Here is a 21,239-nt window from a genome sequence, read left to right as displayed (position 1 = left end):
AGTTCTTCACAGCTACTGATTTTAAATAAAAATCAAATTGGGTTTTTCAGATTTATAGTGAATGATGTTGAACTTCATCGGCTTTAGATTTCTTGCAGGGCCAGCAATTTATTAACTATCACCACATCTCACTTTATTCGTTTCAAGGGTCAATTTAATCATCCACGTTGGAGGATATGGGGTTGCATATCGGGCAAACTGAGGGAGGATGGCAAGTCCTTCCCCAGAAGGGCTTTACCAAACTAGATGCTTTATTTTAGAACAATACAGTCCAATCATGGTTTCTATTACTGATATCTGTTTCTTATTTCAGATTTATTCAACACTTTTAATCGCCAGATAACCTGATGATAATTCAAATTTCCCATCAGACCAAAAGTCTATATCTTTTGATATTAGTCCATTAACATAATCTTTATGTGACAGTATCTATGTATCTCTTAATGTATCTACATTCTTTCTTAACCTTATGTTTTCTAGTAAACCACTTCATGAGATTGCCAATTCAGTGTCATTTACAAACTTGAATATACAACTCTCCATTCCCTGATCCAAGTCTTGAATATAAATCATGTAAAGGTGACAACCCATTACAAATCTTTGGTGATTCTGATTTTTCTACTGTTCACCAAGAGTCAAGAATGTTTAAATTGTCATAAACATTGTTTGTAATTATCCTCATCACTACAATCAAAATACATTTGTCTCACTCTCTATCCTATGAATTCAATTCAACTAATATCCTATATCATAAGGTATCTGTGATTTATACATGGGAATGTGGCTTGCTGCTTCTTAAGCAGATCTTCCCCAAATATTTATTTACTTATTTATCTATTTATTCATTTCCCTATGTTCTCAAAATCTCTGTAAAGCGTCTTTGAGTATATGAAAAGCGCTATATAAATAAAATGCATTATTATTATTATTATCAAATAACTTGTGGAAGTTCACGGATAAAATAACAAAATACTTATTTTTCACTGAGTTGGTAACCCCTTCAAAAAATGCAGTTAGACACTTACCCTTCACAAAATCATGTTGGCCCTTTGTCCAGTATTCAGTTATTTTGTCTTTGATAATAGATCAACACTATTACTTGCAATTAGTAAGCTCTCACGTTACAATGCTTATAAAATGAGGAAGATATGTTTGTTTTACATCATTGTATGATTTTTCTTTAAAGAAAACATTTCATAACAGCAAATTAAACTGGCCCAATATACATCTGCAATGACATGACCATATAAATTACTTACCCTGAACAGTGATTTAATAGGAGACAACAAATACTGGGATATGAACATTATTCCACACATCATTGCTCAATAATTTGAAAATAATAGATAAAACCAGACCAATCTGTAAACTGATTGCAATACTAATATGATTAAAACAGATTATTAAAATAGGTGTCGGACGGATTTTACAGTCCAATGGTATACTGGATTAGTAGTTTATCTCTAAGTGAGATTATGACGCTGCTTTGGATGTTCCTTATATGCAAAACAGTACAGAACCTGCTGTGATAAATAATAATGTCTGTGCAGACAGAATATGAAAAGTATTGCTGCAAAAAAAGTTAATCCACTGGAATAAATCATAAAATACGCTCTCCATGCCCTTATAACATCAATCGCACACTGTTCTCCATTAGCAGATCTAAATATCTATCTTAAATATATTTATTCTTTCCTGATGAGATTTATGCTATCTCAGTTTTGTCTTGCAGCAATGTTCCACCAATCCAGAGCAAACAAGTTTCTCCTGTCCCATCTGTATGACAATGACAATTTTAACTTTATATAAACCACAAACAAGGGTAAAGAGTATTGCACTTAATCACTTTTCCAAACTACCCATGAGACTCACTGTTAAAAATACTGCCAGCATTTTCTGCTCCTGTAAAAAATATAGCAGTTACTTAAAATTGTTAATAGTTTGCCATATACGTGGTTGAATTGGTTAATATGGTTTAAATTGGGACATTTCCTGTAGCCTGTTTTTATTTGTTATAGAATGCTTCACAAACTCAAGCCTCATGTACCTGGTGAGTGGCAGGTCTGTGAGAGTAACTTTATTGGAGGAATTTATTTGATAAACCACAAAATTCTCAGACTTTGCACATTAATGCGTTTGTTTTACAGTCAGCAGATTTAAGTTAGCTCATATTTTCTTAGAGCACAATGCAATTGAAAAATTATCAATGGAAATCAAATGAATCAAATTTAGATGATAAATACACAGTGATTTTCTGGGAAATATTGCAATCAGTTTATCTACACCTTTGACCATAGTAAATAGATTGCCTACCTAACAATTTTGTAGTCAAATGCAATAATGAAAGGTTCTTTGGAAAAGTGTAGTAATATAATTGAATTTAACTTTGAAATTAATATTCTTTTATAGGTTACATAAAAGAGGGAACAGCTGACCTTGGGAATAATTTAGAAGGGAAAGGTACGTTTTCAAAAGCTTAACCACGATCACAGTTTTTGTAAATCTTGACTGCACCTTATCCCACCCTGCCACTTGCAAGGACGCCATCCCTTACTCTCAATTTCTTTATCTCCACAAATCTGCAGCAGGATATCTGAGAGGCTCTTTCTTCATTAAACATGGCTTTCCTCTGCTGTTGTGATGGAACCATCATTCGTGTCTCCACTGTCCACAGTTCTGCTCTTGTTCTCCCTCCTCTCAGATGGAACAAGGCAGAGTTCCCCTAGTCCTCACCTTTCACCCCACCATACTCCGCATGCAATACATCATTCTCTGATATTTCTGGCACTTCAACGTGATCCCATCGCTAGGCACATCTTTCCATCCTCACCCCTTTCCGCAGAGATCACTCCCTCTGCATCTCCTTGATTTGCTCATCGTTTCCCACCCAAACCGACCTCTTCCCAGGCACTTTCCCCTGAAACTGCAGGAGATATAGCACCTGTCTGCTCCATTCAGTGCTCTCTATGTAGCCTCCTATACATCGTCAAGACCAAGCATAGTATAGGTGACTGTTTCACTGAACAATTGCACTCTGTCCACCAAGGCCTGCTGGAGCACTCGGCTGCTAACTATTTTAATTCCTCTCCCTTTTTCCACAGGAGCACCCTGCAGATTATACAAAAGGAATGCCAAGTAAAATCAAGGTAATTATCATGAACAATTAAAGATATCAACTACCAGAATGCTAAAAGATGATTGGAAAAGAAAGTTTGCTGATATTTGCACAAGAAATGGGAAAGGTTAATTTTAGTTATGTACAATACAATACAATATATCTTTATTGTCATTGTACAGGGGTACAACGAGATTGGGAATGCGCCTCCCATACGATGCAATAAATTAATTAGCTAGTCAGTATTAATTTAAACAACCCAATGAAACAAATTGGAACAGTTTTAAAACAGAATAAAGTGCAAGTAGATCTGTGCCGGTTCACTGTGCGATGTGACCATCTGGCTCAGCAGGACCGGTTCATAGCAGCTATGGCCCTGGGGATGAAGCTGTTCCTGAGTCTGGAGGTGCGGGCATAGAAGGCCTTGTATCGTCTGCCCGATGGTAGAAGTTCGAACAGACTGTTGCAGGGGTGTGAAGAGTCTTTGTGGATGCTGGTGGCTTTTCTGAGGCATCGTGTGTTGTAGATGCCCTCCAAGGCTGGTAACTGTGTTCCGATGGTCCTCTGAGCTCTATGGACTACCCGCTGAAGAGCTTTCCTCTCTGCCTCCATGCAGCTGAGATACCACACAGGGATGCCATGTGTTAGGATGCTCTCTATGGTGCAGCGGTAGAATGTCGTCAGCAGCTGTTGGGGTAGACCAGACTTTTTCAGTGTTCTTGAGAGCCAGAAGATTGTTAAAGACTGCTTATGACCACCAAAGGATCTTAAAGCAGATCGATTGCAGACTGAGGGCACAATTAAAAGATTTAAAATCAAAAAAGTCTTCACAAGCTCGAATTCTGAAATTAAAACAGCAAATGCTGGAAACATTCATCTTGTTGGGTAGCATCTGTTGAAAAAGAAACAGAGTTAGCATTTCAGATCATAGACCTTCTGTCGGAACTCAATGATTGGTATCAATTAGGACCATTGGGCATGATGTCCAACGACCTAATATGGGTTGAATGAAAAATTGTAAAAGTTACAGTTTTACAATAACAGTTAAATATAACTTAGAAGAAACTTAACAAGGACCAAGCTGCAGTTCTGGATGACATTAAATATGATAAAGAGGTGAGAACATGTACAATTTTCTTTAACACCTGGTTGGAGTCTGATGATTTTTTTGTAAGGTGCTGAGTCAGTTGCAGAAAACAGCAAACTTGGAAACCTAATGCTAGTGCAAGGTAACATAATTCAAGGATTTTTTAAAAGTCTTCCTTTTAATTGGCTGGATAGCATAGGTGTCATCAAAAAATATCTGAATATAGTCCCCTGGGAAGGGAAAAAGCACAAATAATGAGGTTGATGATTTACAGCTTTACAAAACACTGTTCATTCTGCAAGGGTGACCTTAAACTCCAGATGCCTGGCATTTTAACTGTTCATCCCACTCACACTCTGACCTCTTTGTCTTTGACCTCTATATTTCCAACAAGTCCATATAACCATAATTTTCTGAAGTGTTGCATTATATTTCTTGAGGACTGCACTGAAATCAATAATTTCAGATAATCAGCTATTCCAACCCTGTATCTCACACTTTCAGCTGTCCATTGTTTCCTCTCTCCTGCTATTGCAAATTTCTTATTATTACCTCCCCTTGGCATATCTTTACCACCTTCGTTTCTTCAGCATTGTCACAATTCAATAGATTCTGGTTTGCATTCTGCACAGACCCTCCATTTTGTTCTATCTGCCACTTCCTCTTCAAATTAAAATTCTCATCAAAGATTATTGAACTGAAATATTAACTCTGCTCCATCATTGCTGGCAAACCTGCTGTGCATTTACAGCACTTTTCTTTTTTATTAAAAAAGGCTCTTTGCTAATTGATTGGAATATTTCAGAAAATATAAAGTTCATGTGGATTCCCCACAAAGTATGAGAAAATACTAAAATCATTCCCCGTCAAAATCATGCAGTATCAAAAAACTATTGTATTGAATTAGGAATTATTTCCCCTTGGTAGTACATTCATGTTAACAATGGCCTGCTACATTCATGGTAGTACAGTCATGTTAACAATGGCCTGCTACATTCATGGTAGTACATTCATGTTAACAATGGCCTGCTACATTCATGGTAGTACATTCATGTTAACAATTTATGTTAACAATGGCATGTTAACAATCTGCTTGTCAGCTGGTTAATTGTAAAATTCCCTCAGGTATCAGTCCTTAAACTGTTGCTTTTTATTTTATTTTGCCTGCTTTTTAAATACTTTGATCATCTTATGAAGGCAGAAACCTCGTCAGTAGGTATCAAATGAACACGTAGCTAGTTTTGTATGGTTTTAAATCTGTGTGGATAATGAGTTAAATCCTGATCACTGGGCATTAACAAATAAGTAACAAATCATAAGTATTGAATTTGGGCACGATCAATACAAAGTGCACGTCTGCCAATAAAATTTGTTTAAAAAAGAGCGTACCTTATAAAGCATTACTAAAACAAAGTCTTAGACTGCATAAATCGAAATACGAGATAAATCAAAGTACTTTGCCTAGAAATTCATTCCTGGTCGGTATTGCGAAACATGCTGTCTTTTCATGTCAGCACACTGTTCTCTAAATCCAAAAATTCACATAATTGACTTCAATATATTGAATTACAGAAGCAGAGCACAAATTATTAATATAACTACACAGTGTAATGAATGAATGAATGAATGAATGAATGAATGAATGAATGAATGAATGAATAAATGAGTTTATTGGCCAAGTATGTGCATGTACAAGGAATGTGCCTTGGTGCTCCGCTCACAAATGACAACACAAACATACAGTTAACAATTAAGAATAAAGCATAAACACATCAAAACAATAAGGATACAACATTATAGTCTAAACATGTGGGTGAAAATAAACCAGAGCAAAAAAGAAACTATAGACTTTGGTTATTGAGCAATGTGTAATTTGTGTAATTAGCAATCCCAAGGGAGAAAGTATTTTGCTACTGTCTTATCCTTTTGCAAACATTTGGTTAGAATAAATCAATTCTTGATTGATTGATTGATTGATTGATTGAAATAAAGAAAGATGCAACGTGGAAACAGGCCCCTCAGCCCACTGAGTCCACAACGACCCATTCATATGCTAGTTTTATGTTATCCCACTTTCGCATCCACTCCCAACACACTAAGGACAATTTTACAGAGGCCGATTAACCTACAAACCCACATGTGTTTGGAATGTGGGAGGAAACTGGAGCACCAGGAGAAACACACATGGTCACGGGGAGAATGTAAGAGGCAGCAGCTCTATCAGCCACGCCACTGAACTGCAAAATTAAGTACTCTTACGGTCATCGTTATGATAATTTGCTTTTTTTAAATGCCATTTTAAAATATTAGAATTTAATTTCCATGGTGGGATTTGAACACAGTACTTGGGATTGGCAATATAAATCCAGTAATTTAACTACTGTATCACTATTGTGCCCCATGATCCTGGACCCCCTTGACCTAATGAGCTTGATTTCTCCCTCTGTTAAGCAATGCAGAAAAAGCCCAAAGCAAGGGCATAGTTTACAGTGTAAAATAAATGTTATTCAGAAATGTTTAAAGGGTTGGTTAAGAAATACCTAGACCAAGATTTTTTGAAAGTTGTGTGCTATTTAAGAGACTATTTAAAACAGATAGATTGGTAAAAGACATTTGATCACATTAACCATTCATTAGTTGGCATGCACATGTCACTGGGCAAAGCTGTATTACCCTAACAACCAGCATCCTGAAAAAACTGCAGTCCTTCTAGTGAAGATACTATCTCTGTGCAGTTTGGTAGGGAGTTACAGATTGAGACCTAATAAAGATGAAGGAAAGACAACGTATGTTTAACTTGCAGGGTAACATGCGAGTAGTTCTGTTTCCATAGGCCTGCAAATGTCAGCCAGAGCCATATTATCTTTTCTCCAGGATTGAAACTAGCTAATTGTTTATATTTCTCTAAACTAAACTAAACTCCTGATAAGTTTTCTTCTTTCATGAAATATCAAATCATTTTAAAATATAAGTAAAAGAACAGTAACTGGACATTGGCCCAATGGTGCTATTTTTATTTTCAAATTTTGCATTACACTTATTTTACCATGGTTAAATCTAGTGATTATAGTCATTGTCATAGAAATGGAAACAGGCCCATCGGCCAGTTACTCAGGCTGACCAAGATGGCCTGTCTAAGTTTATCCCATTTACCAGCATTATGCCCACATCACTCTAAACTTTTACTATCCATGTACCTGTCCAAATGTTTTTTTAATTATTGCTTTTGTACCTGCCTCAATGACTTCCTCTGGCAGCTTGTTCCATATACCCACCACCCTCTGCTCCTTAGAAAATTGCCCCTCAGTCTCCTATTAAATCTTTCCCTTCTCTCATTAACCCTAAGTCCTCTAGTTCTTGATTCCCCGACCCTGAGAAAAAGACAGTGTATTCACCCTATCTATTCCTATGGCGATGGCCAAAAAATTAAAACCAATGCTTCTATTTCCCCAGGGGACTAAGGAAAATTGGCATGTCTCTAATGACTCTTACCAACTTCTACAGATGTACCGGAGTAAGCATATTATTGAGTTGCATCACAACCTGGTTTGGGAACAGCTCTGTCAAAAAAACAAGAAACATTCCAGAAAATTGTGGATGTAACCCAGTCCATTACACAGACCAGATGCTCCACCATTAACTCCCATATAGAATTCATGCTGTCTCAGGAATGCATCTAACATAAGAAATGACCTTTTTTTAATCCTAATAATTCCCTCTACTCCCCACTCCCATTGAGCAGGAGATACAAGAGCTTGAAAGCATGTACCGCCAAACTCAGAAACAGCTTCATCCCTTCTAGTTATCAGACCTCTGAATGGTCCTTCTATAAGCTGGGGTTCACTCCCAATCTTCTAACCTACCTCATTGCGGGCACAAGACTTGTTTCTCTGGAACCATTACACTACAATGTTATAAAACTTAATTGTGCACTCTGCTATTTCTCTCTTCACTCTATCTGTTGTACAACTATACGGCTTGATTGGATTTATGTATAGATAGCTTTATCTGATTTGATTAAATTCCATACAAATGAAGGGTTTCATTGTACCTTGATAATGTGATAATAATAAACGGATACTAATAAACACTCACGATGTTATACACCTCTATAAGATCACCCCTCAATCTCCTGTCCTCGAAAGAATAAAGTCCAAGCCTGCCCAACCTGTCCCTATTGCGTGGGCCCTCAACTCTTGGTAACATCTTTGTAAATCTTCTCTGCACTACTTCCACCTTAATGGTGCCTTTCTTATAGCAGGGTGACCAAAATTAAATGCAATATTCCAAGTGCTGCTCCACCAACTTCTTGTACACTGTAACATAATGTCGCAACTTCCATACTCAGTTCTCTGACTGATGATGGCCAATCTACCAAAAGCATTTTTCATCAGCCTATCCACCCATGACACCACTTTAATTGAACTACATATTTGTACTCCAAGACCCCTCTTCTCTACAACACTCCCCAGGCCCCTACTTTTCAGTGATTAGTTCCAGGTGAACAGGCATATCCATATATAAGTCTCGGTATTTCAGACGACATTTTCCTGCAGGCATTGTACACACAATTAAGTCATAGATCAGGTGTTGCATACTTTGTGACCTTGCTGCATAAATTAGAGCTTTAGGGTGCAACCTAAAGCACTGAACACTCACAAAAGAACGAGGATCACATTGTGCTGAGAATAGCAATACGACATCAGTCAAGGAGTGTGTTCTGTGACATCAATGTCATGTGCATAGTATCATCCTTTCCCAGTTTTTGAGGCTCAGGATTATTGAAACCGGATTGCATTTAAAAAAAATAGTTGCATGCTGCAACTGCTGTGCTTTAATCATCCCACATCTTACAGTGGCATGGGGACGTGCCCATGCTGTTGAGGTCTGACTCCCTTCCACAGTGATTAATGTGCTAATAACAGAGCAGCTGAAATCTTTTCATTCAGCTCCCTTTGGGAACTGCACAGGTCATGTTTTATCACATGATTCTTTGTGCAATCCACCAAAGCACTCTCTTCAATGTATTTTTAGCCAATCATTTGGAATTTTAACTGCTGATAATTAGTGGAATAACTAAAAATGAATAGTTGATGTATATTTGGACTTTGAGAACATATTCAATGAGGTGTTATACAAGGAGCTATAAAATTAAATTAAGGTAATGTGGCAGTCCCTGGTGGTGTGAACCCTCGGCTCAGGGGTAGTGGAGTTCCAGGAGTTGAACTGTTTGGGGGTTTGGGGAGCTGTATGGTGCTTAAGGAATAAAAACTTCGCTTGACACATGTCCCGCTTCATTGGCTTTGCTTGACACGTATCCCGCTTCATTGGTTTTGCTTGACACTCGTGTCCCGCTTCATTGGTGACCCCGACGGCCCAAAATATGTATTTTGCATCGCAATAATGGACGCCGCCAGCACTCGGCCCGCCGTTGCCACCGACCAGGCCCAACAAAACGTGATCGCACTTAAGCGCTGGTCTTCTGGACCCCGCAGCCCCAGGTGTGGTTCCAGCAGGCAGAAGCTCAATGGCACATCTGCAGCATTACAGCCCACGACACCCGCTACTTCTATTTCGTCGGCGCGTTCGACCAGAAGACGGCCGGTCGGTTGGTGCCTTATATGCGCGAGCTGCCAGCGACCAACAAATACGAAGGCCTCAAGTCACTGGTCCTCCTCACTTTCGCGTTCAGCTGCCTGGAGCGAGTGGCACGGATCCTCCATGAGGGCGGGCTCGGCGACCATATGCCATTGGCCCTCATGAGCGAAATGCTGACGCTCATGGACGACCACTAGACCTACCTGCTTTTTGAGTACGCCTTCCTAGAGCAGTTGCCTGACGACATCCGCCAGCTCCTCTCTTGGGCGAGTTTCGATGACCCTCTGCAGCTAACGGAATGCGCAGATGAGCAATAGCTGTCCAGGTGGCAGGGCGAAGGTTCGCTTGATCGTCTGTCAACAGCGCCGTCGAGGGCACAGCGACCTGCGGCCACGCCCACCAGGGGCTTAGCTGAGTCTCTTGCTCCGGGAGAAGCTGGTATGAACAAGAAGAAGAAGTGGGGCTTCTACCACAAATTCTGGGGTTCCGCGGCCCGCCAATGCTGCTCGCCCTATTCGTTTCCGGGAAATGCCGTGGCCGGCCGGCAGTAATCACCTCGGCGGTCGGCCAGATACACCGCTTATATGAATGGGACCGGCGCTCGGGACAATGATTCCTGGTGGACACAGGGGCGGAGGTCAGCGTTTTGCCCCCGTCCGGGGTGGACACACGTTCTGGGAAGCGGGGGCCCTCGTTAACTGCCGTGAATGGCAGCACCATACGAACTTACGGCGTCCGCACCATTCCGCTTATCTTTGGCTCTTGCCACTTCACCTGGCCTTTCACCATTGCAGACGTGTCCCAGTCGTTGCTGGGCGCCGACTTCATGCGGGCACAGTCATTTTTAGTTGACGTGAGGGGGCAACGCCTCATCCACGCTTCCACATTGGAAGTGATCTCCTTGCGCCCTGCTGTGTTCGCCACACCAATCCGCAACCCGGTGTCTGCAGTGGACAACATTTTTACGCCCACATTTTGGGGGGCTTTCCTGAAATTCTGACTCCGCAATTCCACTTGGCCAGCCCAAAACATGGTGTGGTGCACCACGTTCTTACTTCGGGACCACAGCTCCATGCCCACGCCCGCAGGCTGCCTGCCGACAAGCTCCAGATCGCCAAAGCGGAGTTTCGCAACATGGAGGCTATGGGAATTGTCCGGCGCTCGGATAGCCCATGGGCTTCCCCGCTGCACATGGTACCGTAGTCCTCCGGGGGCTGGAGGCCTTGTGGCGACTACCGTCGCCTGAACGACGCCACCATCACGGATTGCTACCCCATTCCCCACATCCAGGACTTCTCCGCCCATCTGGCTGGGGATGTTCTTTTTGAAGGTCGACTTAGGCTGGAGTTACCACCAGATTTCCGAGCGGCCAGAGGACGTGTCCAAACGGCTATAATCACCCTCTTCAGATTGTTTGACTTCCTGTGTATGCCCTTCGGCCTTAAGAATGCCGCGCAGGCCTTCCAACGCCTGATGGACACCTTGGGTCGGGGACTCAATTTCCTTTTCATTTACATGGGCGATATCCTCGTGGCTAGTCGCTCTCAGCAAGAACATTGCGCCCACCTCTGTTTGTTGTGCCATGCCTCAGCAAGCTTGGTCTCGTCATCAACCCCAACAAATGCCAGTTCGGCCTCCGTGCCATTGACTTTCTGGGCCACCACGTGACGCAACACGGCGCTATTCCACCTCCGGACAGGGTCGAGGCCATTCGCCAGTTTCCGCGGCCTTCCACAGTGCGAGGCCTTCAGGAGTTTGTAGGGATGGTCATGTTTTATCACTGATTTGTGCCGGCGACGGCAAAGATAATGCAGCCGCTCTTTCAGTTGCTAACTAGTAAGCGGCGAGACGTGCAGTGGAACGACGACACGGTGGCTGCTTTTGACGGGGCGAAGCAAGCGTCGGCTTGGGCGATGATGCTGGTGCGTCCCGGGAGCAGCTGTCTTCTGCGTTGGTCCGTTTGCGGGAGAAGGTCGGCGCCCTGTCTCCTGTCCCGATGTCTCGCCATGGGGTGGCTACTGCCCATGTGCCGCCAGCCCTCATAGACTGTTCGTCTGTTTTTCTGCGCCGCAATGCCCACAGGTCGCCTTTGCAGCGCCCATATGAGGGTCCTTTTTGGGTGTTGCAGCATGGGCCTACTACTTTTGCCTTGGACTTGGATGGTCGGCGGGAGACTATGTCTGTGGCTCGTTTGAAGCCGGCCCATTTGGACCTTAGTGAGCCAGTGCGGGTGGTCCAGCCTCGTCGTCCGGGGCGTCTGCCGTCCCGGTTGCTCCCAAATTAGTTCGTACCGGGCATGTCCCTGTGCGTGGGGACGTATGCACGAGGTCCGGCCGCCTCGATCGTCTTCCCATTCGGTTCCATGCCTCTCGTTCTGGGCGGGGGGTGGGGTCCTCTGGCGGTCGCTGGTGATGAGCCACGCATGGTGCAAACCCTCGGCTCAGGGGTAGTGGAGTTCCAGGAGGAGTTGAACTGGCTGGGGGTTTGGGGAGCTGTATGGTGCTTGAGGAATAAAAAAAACTTTGCTTGACACGTGTCCCGCTTCATTGGCTTTGCTTGACACTTGTGTCCCGCTTCAGTGTACTCTTTGGTGGGGGAGGGCATATTGTATACTGCTATGGTGGGGCAGCACAGAGGCGCAGCAGTAGAATTGCTGCCTCACAGTTCCAGAGACCTGGTTCAATCCTGACTCCGGGTGCTGTCTTTACAGAGTTTGTACATTCTTCCTGTGACCGCATGGGTTTTCTTAGGGTACTTTGGTTTTCTTCCACACTCCAAAGACGTACAAGTTTGTCAGTTAATTGGCTTCTGTAAATTGTAAATTGTCCCTAGTGTATAGGAAAGCACTATGAGATGGAGTGGTTGCTGGTCGGCGCAGTCTCGGTGGGCTGAAGGGCCTGTTTCCATGCTGTATCTAAAGTCTAAAGAAAAGAGTTGAAGATTGGTAAATGAACAAAAGACTGGGTGCAGGAATAATGGATCAATTTGGGAGGTGAGCAATAGTAGGTTGATGCAGGGATCAGTACAGAGATCATTAACACCAATTTGGTTGAGGGGATCAATTGTGATATTTACAAGTTTGCTGTTTGCTTGAGCTTGTCCACCATTTACAAGGCATATGTGAGGAGTGTGATGGAACAATCTCCACTGAATCCGATTAATGCAGCTCAAACAACACTCGGGAAGCTTGACACCATACAGGGAATAGCAGCCCGCAAGAGAAGCACCACATCTGCAACCATTCACTCAATCCACCACCAACGCACAGTAGCAGCAGTTTGTACTATGTGCAGGGTGCACTGTGGCAACTCACCAAGACTCCATTAGAAAGCTCCTTCCTAACCCACGGCCGCTACCAGCTGGAAGAAGAAGAAGAAAAGCATGGAAACACCACCACCTGTCCTCCGTGTCATACATGATCCTGATTTGGAAATATATATAGCCATTCCTTCACTGTCACTGGGTCCAAGTCCTGGAACCCTCCCTAACAGCACTGTCGGTTTATCTATGGTTCAAGGACTTCAGCAATTCAAGATGGCAATTGTGGTTGAATAATTAAAGATTTAACCGTGGTAAAAACATTTGAATGCAAGATTTGCACATAAAAATGGCAGCTTTGGATCCAATGTCCAGTTACTGTTATTTTACATGTTTTAAATGATTTGATATCTCATGAAAGAACAAACTTCATAAGGAGTTACCATATAAATAATTAGCTAGTTTCTTTCTTGGAGAAAAGATATCATAAAGTATGCAAAGCCCACATCCCTTGAAAGAATTTTTTAAAAAATACAAAGCTAGGTGGCATGTATTTCATGAGGAAAATACAGAGAGACTTCACAGGAATATCAACCACTCAAGAGAATGGATGAGGATCTTGCAAAATGAATATAATGTGACGCCATCCACCTGAGTGGAAATCTATGGAACAAATGAGTAGCTGTTAACTGGTGAGATATTGAAAAGTTTTAATGTTCAGACTGACCTGTATGTCTTTGTACATAATTCATTGAGAGCTAATTTAACAGTACCTCATGTAAGGATGCATTTCCAGGAACTATTGCACTAATTGAAATCAGAACTAAGACAGGCTATTATGGCATTATTATAAAGAGAGATGCATTACTCTCAGTCTTGTTATTCTAGGAATGTATTGGAAATTTCGACCCTCCATATTGTAGTATGCTTACACTACAGTGCAGGGATCTGTTAGTTCTCCGGAGGCAATGACGTACCAAAGATTCGATGTGGAGAGGCTTCCTGTGAGGATTGGCTTTGGGAGAGCTAGGACAGGAAGTGTGGCCTCTTGGCACTATGTGAACCACCATTGAGAAAATCTCTGGGTTGGGACGGGCTGCACAGCCAATCAAAAAGGGATGCGGGATGTGAGGGAAGGCAACAGCTTCCATCGTATCCAGCAGGAAACGTTAGGTTACAGCCAGTCTGTCAACATGGAGCAGGTGATGTCAGTCCCAGCAATGGCCCAGCCACACTCTGTTGGCCAAGATGCAGTCCTGTACCCTACATTCGTGTATCGTCTTTTCTCTGACTGGATACCACACAACCAAAAGCATTTCATTCTTAACTCGGCACACATGACATTAATAAACTAAACTAAACTAAATTAAGCAGCCGGTACTGCTCCAGCCTGCCTAACACTAGCATTCAAAGGCATCATCTCCACACCAAACCATCACGACTTAAAAAAATTCACTCACAAGAGGTGCAGTGTTTCTAGATGGGAAACGAGCCACGTTTTTTAACCTTACGCTGTATATCACTTGAACAGCGTGAGAAAGCAAAGACAATAAGATTAGAGTGGGAATGGGATAGACCACTAAAGTGACAGGTGACCAGAGGTTCAGGATCACCCTTGTGGACTGGGTAGAAGTGTTCGGCCAAAGTAGTCACCCAACCTATGTTTGGTTTCTCCAAATTAGAGCAGTGAATGCAAGATTCTGAAATGGAAAACATGAAAGCTGCTTCACTGGAAGGACTGGTTGGGTCCCTTGATGGTGAGAAGGGAAGAGGTAAACGGGGAGGTCCCACATCTCTCACTGTTGCATGGGAAAGTTCCGTGAGAAGGGATGTAGTTGTGGAGATGGAAAAATGCACCAGCGAGTCAGAGAGGAAATGGTTCATTGAGAATGCTGAAAGGGGACGGGAGAGGAAGATGTGTAAACTACTGAGGATAAACATCTGCCCTTGTTTTGTGTGCCTGGAGTTCTCAATGAAAGGAGTATGTTGAAAAATCAGATTTAATTCTGAATTAAACGTCTACAGAGTTTGTATTCAAAAGAATATTGATGAAAAATTTGGAGAGAGCTACCAGTGGTTTGCCTAGAGAAAAGTGTACTGCAAGAATTAACGTATGAAAGGAATAGTGGTGAAACTGTCACCAATGCAGTCTTTATTTTATTGGGATTGACTTGAGTGAGGCTTGGAGCAGGAAGGAAACAAAGACTATGTTCCTTTTATCTCCTACACTGTGCCAGTGATATCTAATTGAAGCACAAGGAACAGAAGCCTCCTTCTACCTTTGGAAATCACACTAAATTGAACAATTTCAGGTAATTCATTTTCTTGGTGAATATTTGGATTTCTATTTGTTCATTTGCTTATTATCTCTTTTGTCTCCAACTGCCGGTAAAGTTATTCCATGGCAACTATAGTATTCTCCCTTTATCTCCACTCTTCCTTCTTACAATTTAAAACACATTTGCCTTCTCAATTCTTCAGTTCTGAGGAAGAGTCGTCGATTTAATACATCAGTGAACATCGAGACATCTTCGTGCTTTTTTAGTTTCACAGGGACAGCTTACCAAAGGTACATTTACACCCTCACATCTCCCATTTGGTTACACTCTCTTATCACTGGAAGTAAACATAATTTGTTGTATTACTAGTTGTACTAGACCAGATCTATTGAATCTTACTCAATTTCTTTCTTCTCTTGATGCACAATCAAATTGTTCAAGTTTGCCCTGCATTTTCCATTATCATCAGACACAGAATCTTGTTTAATATTAAAGTTTGTTTTTCCCTTTTGCTTCTAATTTGTAATTTTGTATCGTATTTGGAAATAATGAAATCGTGAAAGTTATTCATTTCCAGGATGCTTTATAATTTGATACGTCAGAGTAAAGTGTAGATGATGTAAATTATTGCATTTTTTGCAGAAAATACAGGATGTGCAGATTCAATATTGTTCACATGTTTTCATGGCCATGTGAAATGAAATAGCCATGACAGTTTGAGGATAGGAACTGGAACAATGGAGTTCAGGATAATTAGTTACATCCTGAATGACGAACAAGTTGACATCTGGTGTATTTGAAGGAAATCTTTCTTTTTTGGAGGTTTTGTTTACACGATTTATCAAACTAATGACATGAGGGAAAAACTAGAGTGTTTAATTGTCACATTACTAACAAAGGAACAATAACATTCTTAAAACAGCATAACAACCCAGTAAACGCAATATACACAGATAATAAATAATAAATGTTTAAAAAACAATACACAATACTAGTGCAAAAATCTTGTAGTTCTCAGTGCAATCAAAGATAGCCAATAGTTGAGGTTAATGTTCTGTGGTGTCAAAATTCTCCAGAGTCGGCGTCCAAAATAATCTTTATAAAAGTTTTGGAGAGAGCTGCCAATGGCCTACCTGTAAAAAAAATAAAGGATAACATAAGGTTATACCATAGTTGTTGAGAAAATTAAAAAAATATGTATCACAAAAACTTTTGAAATTTTCAGTTATGACTTTCATCTGTAGAAGAAGAAATATTGCTCACCTTAGATAAAAGATAATTGGCTTAATTTTTCGGAAGGAGTTGCGAAAGGAGTCCAACCTTATTGTAGCTTGAATCCAATACATTCTTGGAAAATTTAGACAAATTAGTTCATCTTGTGTGCATGAAGATGTGGATTCAATGCTTGCTCTATGAACAAATAGAAATCCAAATATTCACCAAGGCAAAATGTAAGCAGTAAAACTCTGGGTGGGGAAGGTAAAATACACTCTACCAATTTCATAAAAGTAAACTATGCTCAAATGAAATGAATATATCAGCAGAATAACTTTCATTTTGGCCATGATTTTTCCTGATGTCAACTATCCTGCAAACATCCACCACACAGTCTCATTCTCAAATTGAATCTTTATTTCAACACAATGCATTAATTTCAGCTTGCAAAGCTTGTTGGGTCTCAGATCAAGCAGCAATGTTTTGAACATTGACTGCTGATACTGCTTCACACAAGTTTGTTTTAGGATAAGGATTTTTGGTTTAGTCCTTTCCATTTTGGATTGGCCCTTTTAAAAAAAATTCTAATATAGAAATGCAAAGTAGAAACATTTGTGTCCTGGTCTTACGTTTCCCAACTGGATAGCAAGGTAAAACTTTCTTCTCCAGAGGCTATATCCCTTCACTCCACTGAACCTGAAAAAGTGGAATATCTGGATTTAACATGAATCTGCCTGGAATACTGCTCATTTCACAGTGGGGTCATTAAGGAAATGTGACGCCTTCCCTTGATCATCCTAAAATTTAGAATGTAACAGAATAGATATAAGAATAAAGAAAAAAACAAATTCTCTGCTGCATTTTGTGGCTTTGGGTCATCCCAAAATATCCAATATAACATTTCTAAAGGTGTACACCAAGTATATAAAAGAGAGGTTTCAACAGTCGGGCTATGCAATGACTGATGGTTGTACTTGCTCTTTTAAATGAAGGGTCATGGTGCTCTTCGTAGAATATGCTATTTGAAAATGAACCTTGGCATCATATATCATATCAGAAGTTCTACATGTGCTTAATGCAAGATATTCAATATTAATCTTTATTACTATGCTCTTTAATTATTTCCTGGGTATATATATCCAGTTAATTTTCTATTTGAACTATCCATTCCACAGCAAATAGAAATAATGCCTTCAGCCACCCTCCCCCCCCCCCCCCACCCCCCCCCATCCCCCCCCCCAACCCTCCTGCAAATTCGGCAGCTTACCGCCAGCGGTATGAATATCGACTTATCTAACCAAGCAACCCTTGCTTTCCCTCTCTCTCTATCCCTCCCCCTTCTAAGTATTCCGACCAGTCTGACTGTCCCCCGATTACATTTTATCTGTTTGCATTGTTGTCACCTTCTTCCAGCTAACAATGATCTAATCTGGATTTACCTTGAACCACATTTCTTTTGATGTCTCGTTCTCACACCTTAGCCTTCCTTAGCTCTGTGCCACTCCCCTGATTCTCAGTCTGAAGAAGGGTCTCGATGCGAAACATCACCTATTCCTTCTATTCAGAGATGCTGCCTGCCCCGCTGAGTTACTCCAGAATTTTGTGTCTATCTACGGTGTAAACCTGCATCTGCAGTTCCTTCCCATTCATACCTGAAATGATTTAATAATTTAGATTGGGATTTTTCTTAGTCTATCCTCTTAAATATGAAATGGTGATACAAGCAAAAGGTACAAACTGTAATAAAGTATGAATATCATAAAATAAAATGATTCATTTGTGTTGAGTCTGATCATAAGTCTCATTCTGCCTGTGTTTCTATTGCACACCTCATTGCTGTAGAAACACACATGGAAATGCAAAAATATCAGAGGCAGGCCAGCGTTTCTGCATGTGAAAGAATACAAAACTTTAAACATTCAAAATGAATTGCTTATTTCATTTGGTGCATACTTTCCTTGTAAGAATTTGGTCACTCTTTTGGTGACGAGTAGATGGGCAATATGAAAGAAATTATATTCTTTATTGGGAATTTGAAAAGAAAACTTAACATTTTGGGTTAAAAACTGAAGCATAATGTAGTGTAAGGCAATACCTTAATTAATAGCAATGAGATGACAAACATATGTTTTATTTCTGCATGGAATGCTATAGTTTAATCATTCTATTAATCGGAAATGCAGCATTGACTGCGTTAAATAATTTATTGTGTAAGATGATATCAAGATCACTTGGTATATCTGTGGCAAGTGGAAAATCGTGCAGGTCTATTGCACTTTAAAAATTTACACTCTGGCTTCCATTGTCTCACACAATTCCTCCTCTTTTACATTTAGTTAACGTATCAGGTATTTGAGGCATACTGACCAGCGTAAACTATCCCTGCTGGTTGGAAAAACTGTAGAAAATTAATTGTTTCACTAACATTTTGGCAAAGATAGGAAGTATTTTTTCAATAGATATTATTAATTATGGTTCAGCGTGGTTAGGATGGGGTTAGGCTAAAATAAAACTAAAGGAACAGTGAACAACTTTTACACATATGTAATTTTCCTTTTTATATATTATTGGTTTCAATGCCTACTCTATTCTATTCTAATTGTTTGGTAGCTTTTATTTTACGTGGTGTTGCTTTTCCTACGAATGAATGGCGGGAGGAATGTTTGCCCCCAGTGCAGTACAGTTCAAGACCATATTGCCATTACTTTGCAAATTAAATTTCTTGTTGTTAATAAAATCCCCTTTATTTAGTACCAGGCTCCCCCGGATAGCTTTATAGGAAAAGGTATATTTTGATATAGCACTGAGATGATTTGATTGACAATTCACAGAGTTAATCAGAAAATAAACTACTAATTGACTTTAGTGGTCCGGTTTTGAGAGAGGTCGTACTGGAAAGTGTGTCTAAAAGGATTAGGCTTGCAAGGGATGCCTTCCTCATTTGGGTCACTACCCAGCTTTGTAAAGAAGAAAAGCCACTTATGTGTGACAGCGGAGAATTATGTTAATAACAGTCAAGCCTTGAAATTATTATTAGTTCAGCAACCAAGAGTTAACCAAGCAAGCTTTTTGTGCTTTCTGAAAAACACTTATTAATTCTTCTTTTGGTAATTAATAAGCATAAGCAATCTACATAATTGTACAATGGTATAATGCCCAAAGTCACAAGAGCTGAAGACATTTGACAAAGGTGAACATTGTTAAGCAGCTTCATTTATATCACTTCAGCATATTCCTTCAGCAGAGCCTGGAATAGCAGATAACATGTAATATTAATGAGGCATGGAAAGTATCAATTAAAGGAGAAGATTGTTGGATGAGCACAATTACAATGAGGAAGGCATCAGAACAATTATCATTTAAGCCACTTTCTAACGTCCTGAGTCAGTGGGTTTAATCCAAAATGGTATGGAATGTCCTGCTGAAACAACACTGTGGGAGTCCCTTAACCACATGGATTGCTGAGGTTCCAGGTTGCTCACCACAAGCTTGTCTGAGGTAACTGCAGATGACAAATTAATGTCAGGCAATGCCATCATATCCATGTCCCATAAAAAATAAAAACAAAGCTTAAATTATTATTTCTAGTTTACAAGCCCAACACAATGGGAAGAATACCACCAAAATGTGCCAGTCCCAAAGAAATCTCGGCAATTTCTGTATAAACAAGCACCTGACACAAGAAAGGGTATGTGACAATGTACTCTATCCATTTTTTTGTTTAATACTTCAGTGTACTGAAGCAATTAAATCAGCAGGAAGGAGCATAAGTGTAATCTTCCTATGGAATTAGGGGCTCAGATAATGTGGGTTAGCACAGGAATATGGCTTTATTCTTTGCCATTAAGCTTCTTCATTAATATCCCTTCAGTGGCTGGGAGCGGCATGATGTAATATTAATAAGCTACAGAAGGCATAAATCAATGACGAAAGATTTACAGAGCACATTGTCACACAGATTAAGGAAAATAAACAGTTATCATTGCAGGAAGGATAAGGAGGCTTTGTAAAGGGTGCAGAAGAGGTTCACCAGGATGTTACCTGGATTAGAGAGTATTAGCAATAAAGAAAGAATGGACCAAGTGTAGACTAGGTAACCGCTTCACTGAACATGTGCTCTGTCTGCCCAGGCCAGCTGGAGCTCGTGGTTGATCGTCATTTTACTTCCCATTCCCATTCCAACCTGTCTGTTCCTAGTCTCTTCCATTGCCAGGGTGAGGCCACATGCAAACTCAAACAATAGAATGTCATATTCCACGTAGGTAGCCTATAACCCATTAAATGTTCCATTTCATGTAAACCTCTCCCCTCCTCATGTATCTAGTTACCTCTCCCACCCTCCCTCCTCAACACAACCTTTTTTCCACTTCCTCTCCTCCATCACCCAGTTCCTTCACCCTCCTCCACCTCCTCTATCACTCACCCCTCCCCTACCTAGGGATCTCTATATTTCTCCCCCTTCCCCCAATTCCTTTCTACCCACCATCTCTTCTTCAGGCTCTATATTACACTCCCCATTTTCATTTCTTATCAGGTTCCACCATGTAGAGCCTTTTGCTTTCTCCACTTACCATCTCTAGTATCCGTGACTATGCCCACCCTTCTCTTCCGCACCTGTCTGAAGTGCCAATAAATCCCTCCTAACCCGAATCCATCAATCTTTTGCCAACTCTTGCACCACCCTTTC

General features: G+C 40.8%; 1 protein-coding gene across 1 annotated transcript in view; it reads left to right on the top strand.

Annotated features, from left to right (window-relative positions):
- The first annotated feature begins 2,443 nt into the window (after positions 1 to 2,443).
- The window catches only part of LOC144606022 (histone deacetylase 9-like), a 514,560-nt gene continuing 495,764 nt past the window's right edge, over positions 2,444 to 21,239 (top strand). The window contains exons 1-2 of the mRNA XM_078421808.1: positions 2,444 to 2,460; positions 3,102 to 3,146. The gene's annotated coding sequence lies outside the window, so the exon portion shown is untranslated. The remainder of the gene's footprint in view (positions 2,461 to 3,101; positions 3,147 to 21,239) is intronic.

The sequence above is a fragment of the Rhinoraja longicauda genome, chromosome 2 (genome assembly GCF_053455715.1).
Source record: "Rhinoraja longicauda isolate Sanriku21f chromosome 2, sRhiLon1.1, whole genome shotgun sequence".
Classification (NCBI taxonomy): Eukaryota; Metazoa; Chordata; class Chondrichthyes; order Rajiformes; family Arhynchobatidae; genus Rhinoraja; species Rhinoraja longicauda.
Note: the sequence above shows the minus strand (reverse complement) of the source record. Positions and strands in the feature narration are given on the sequence as shown.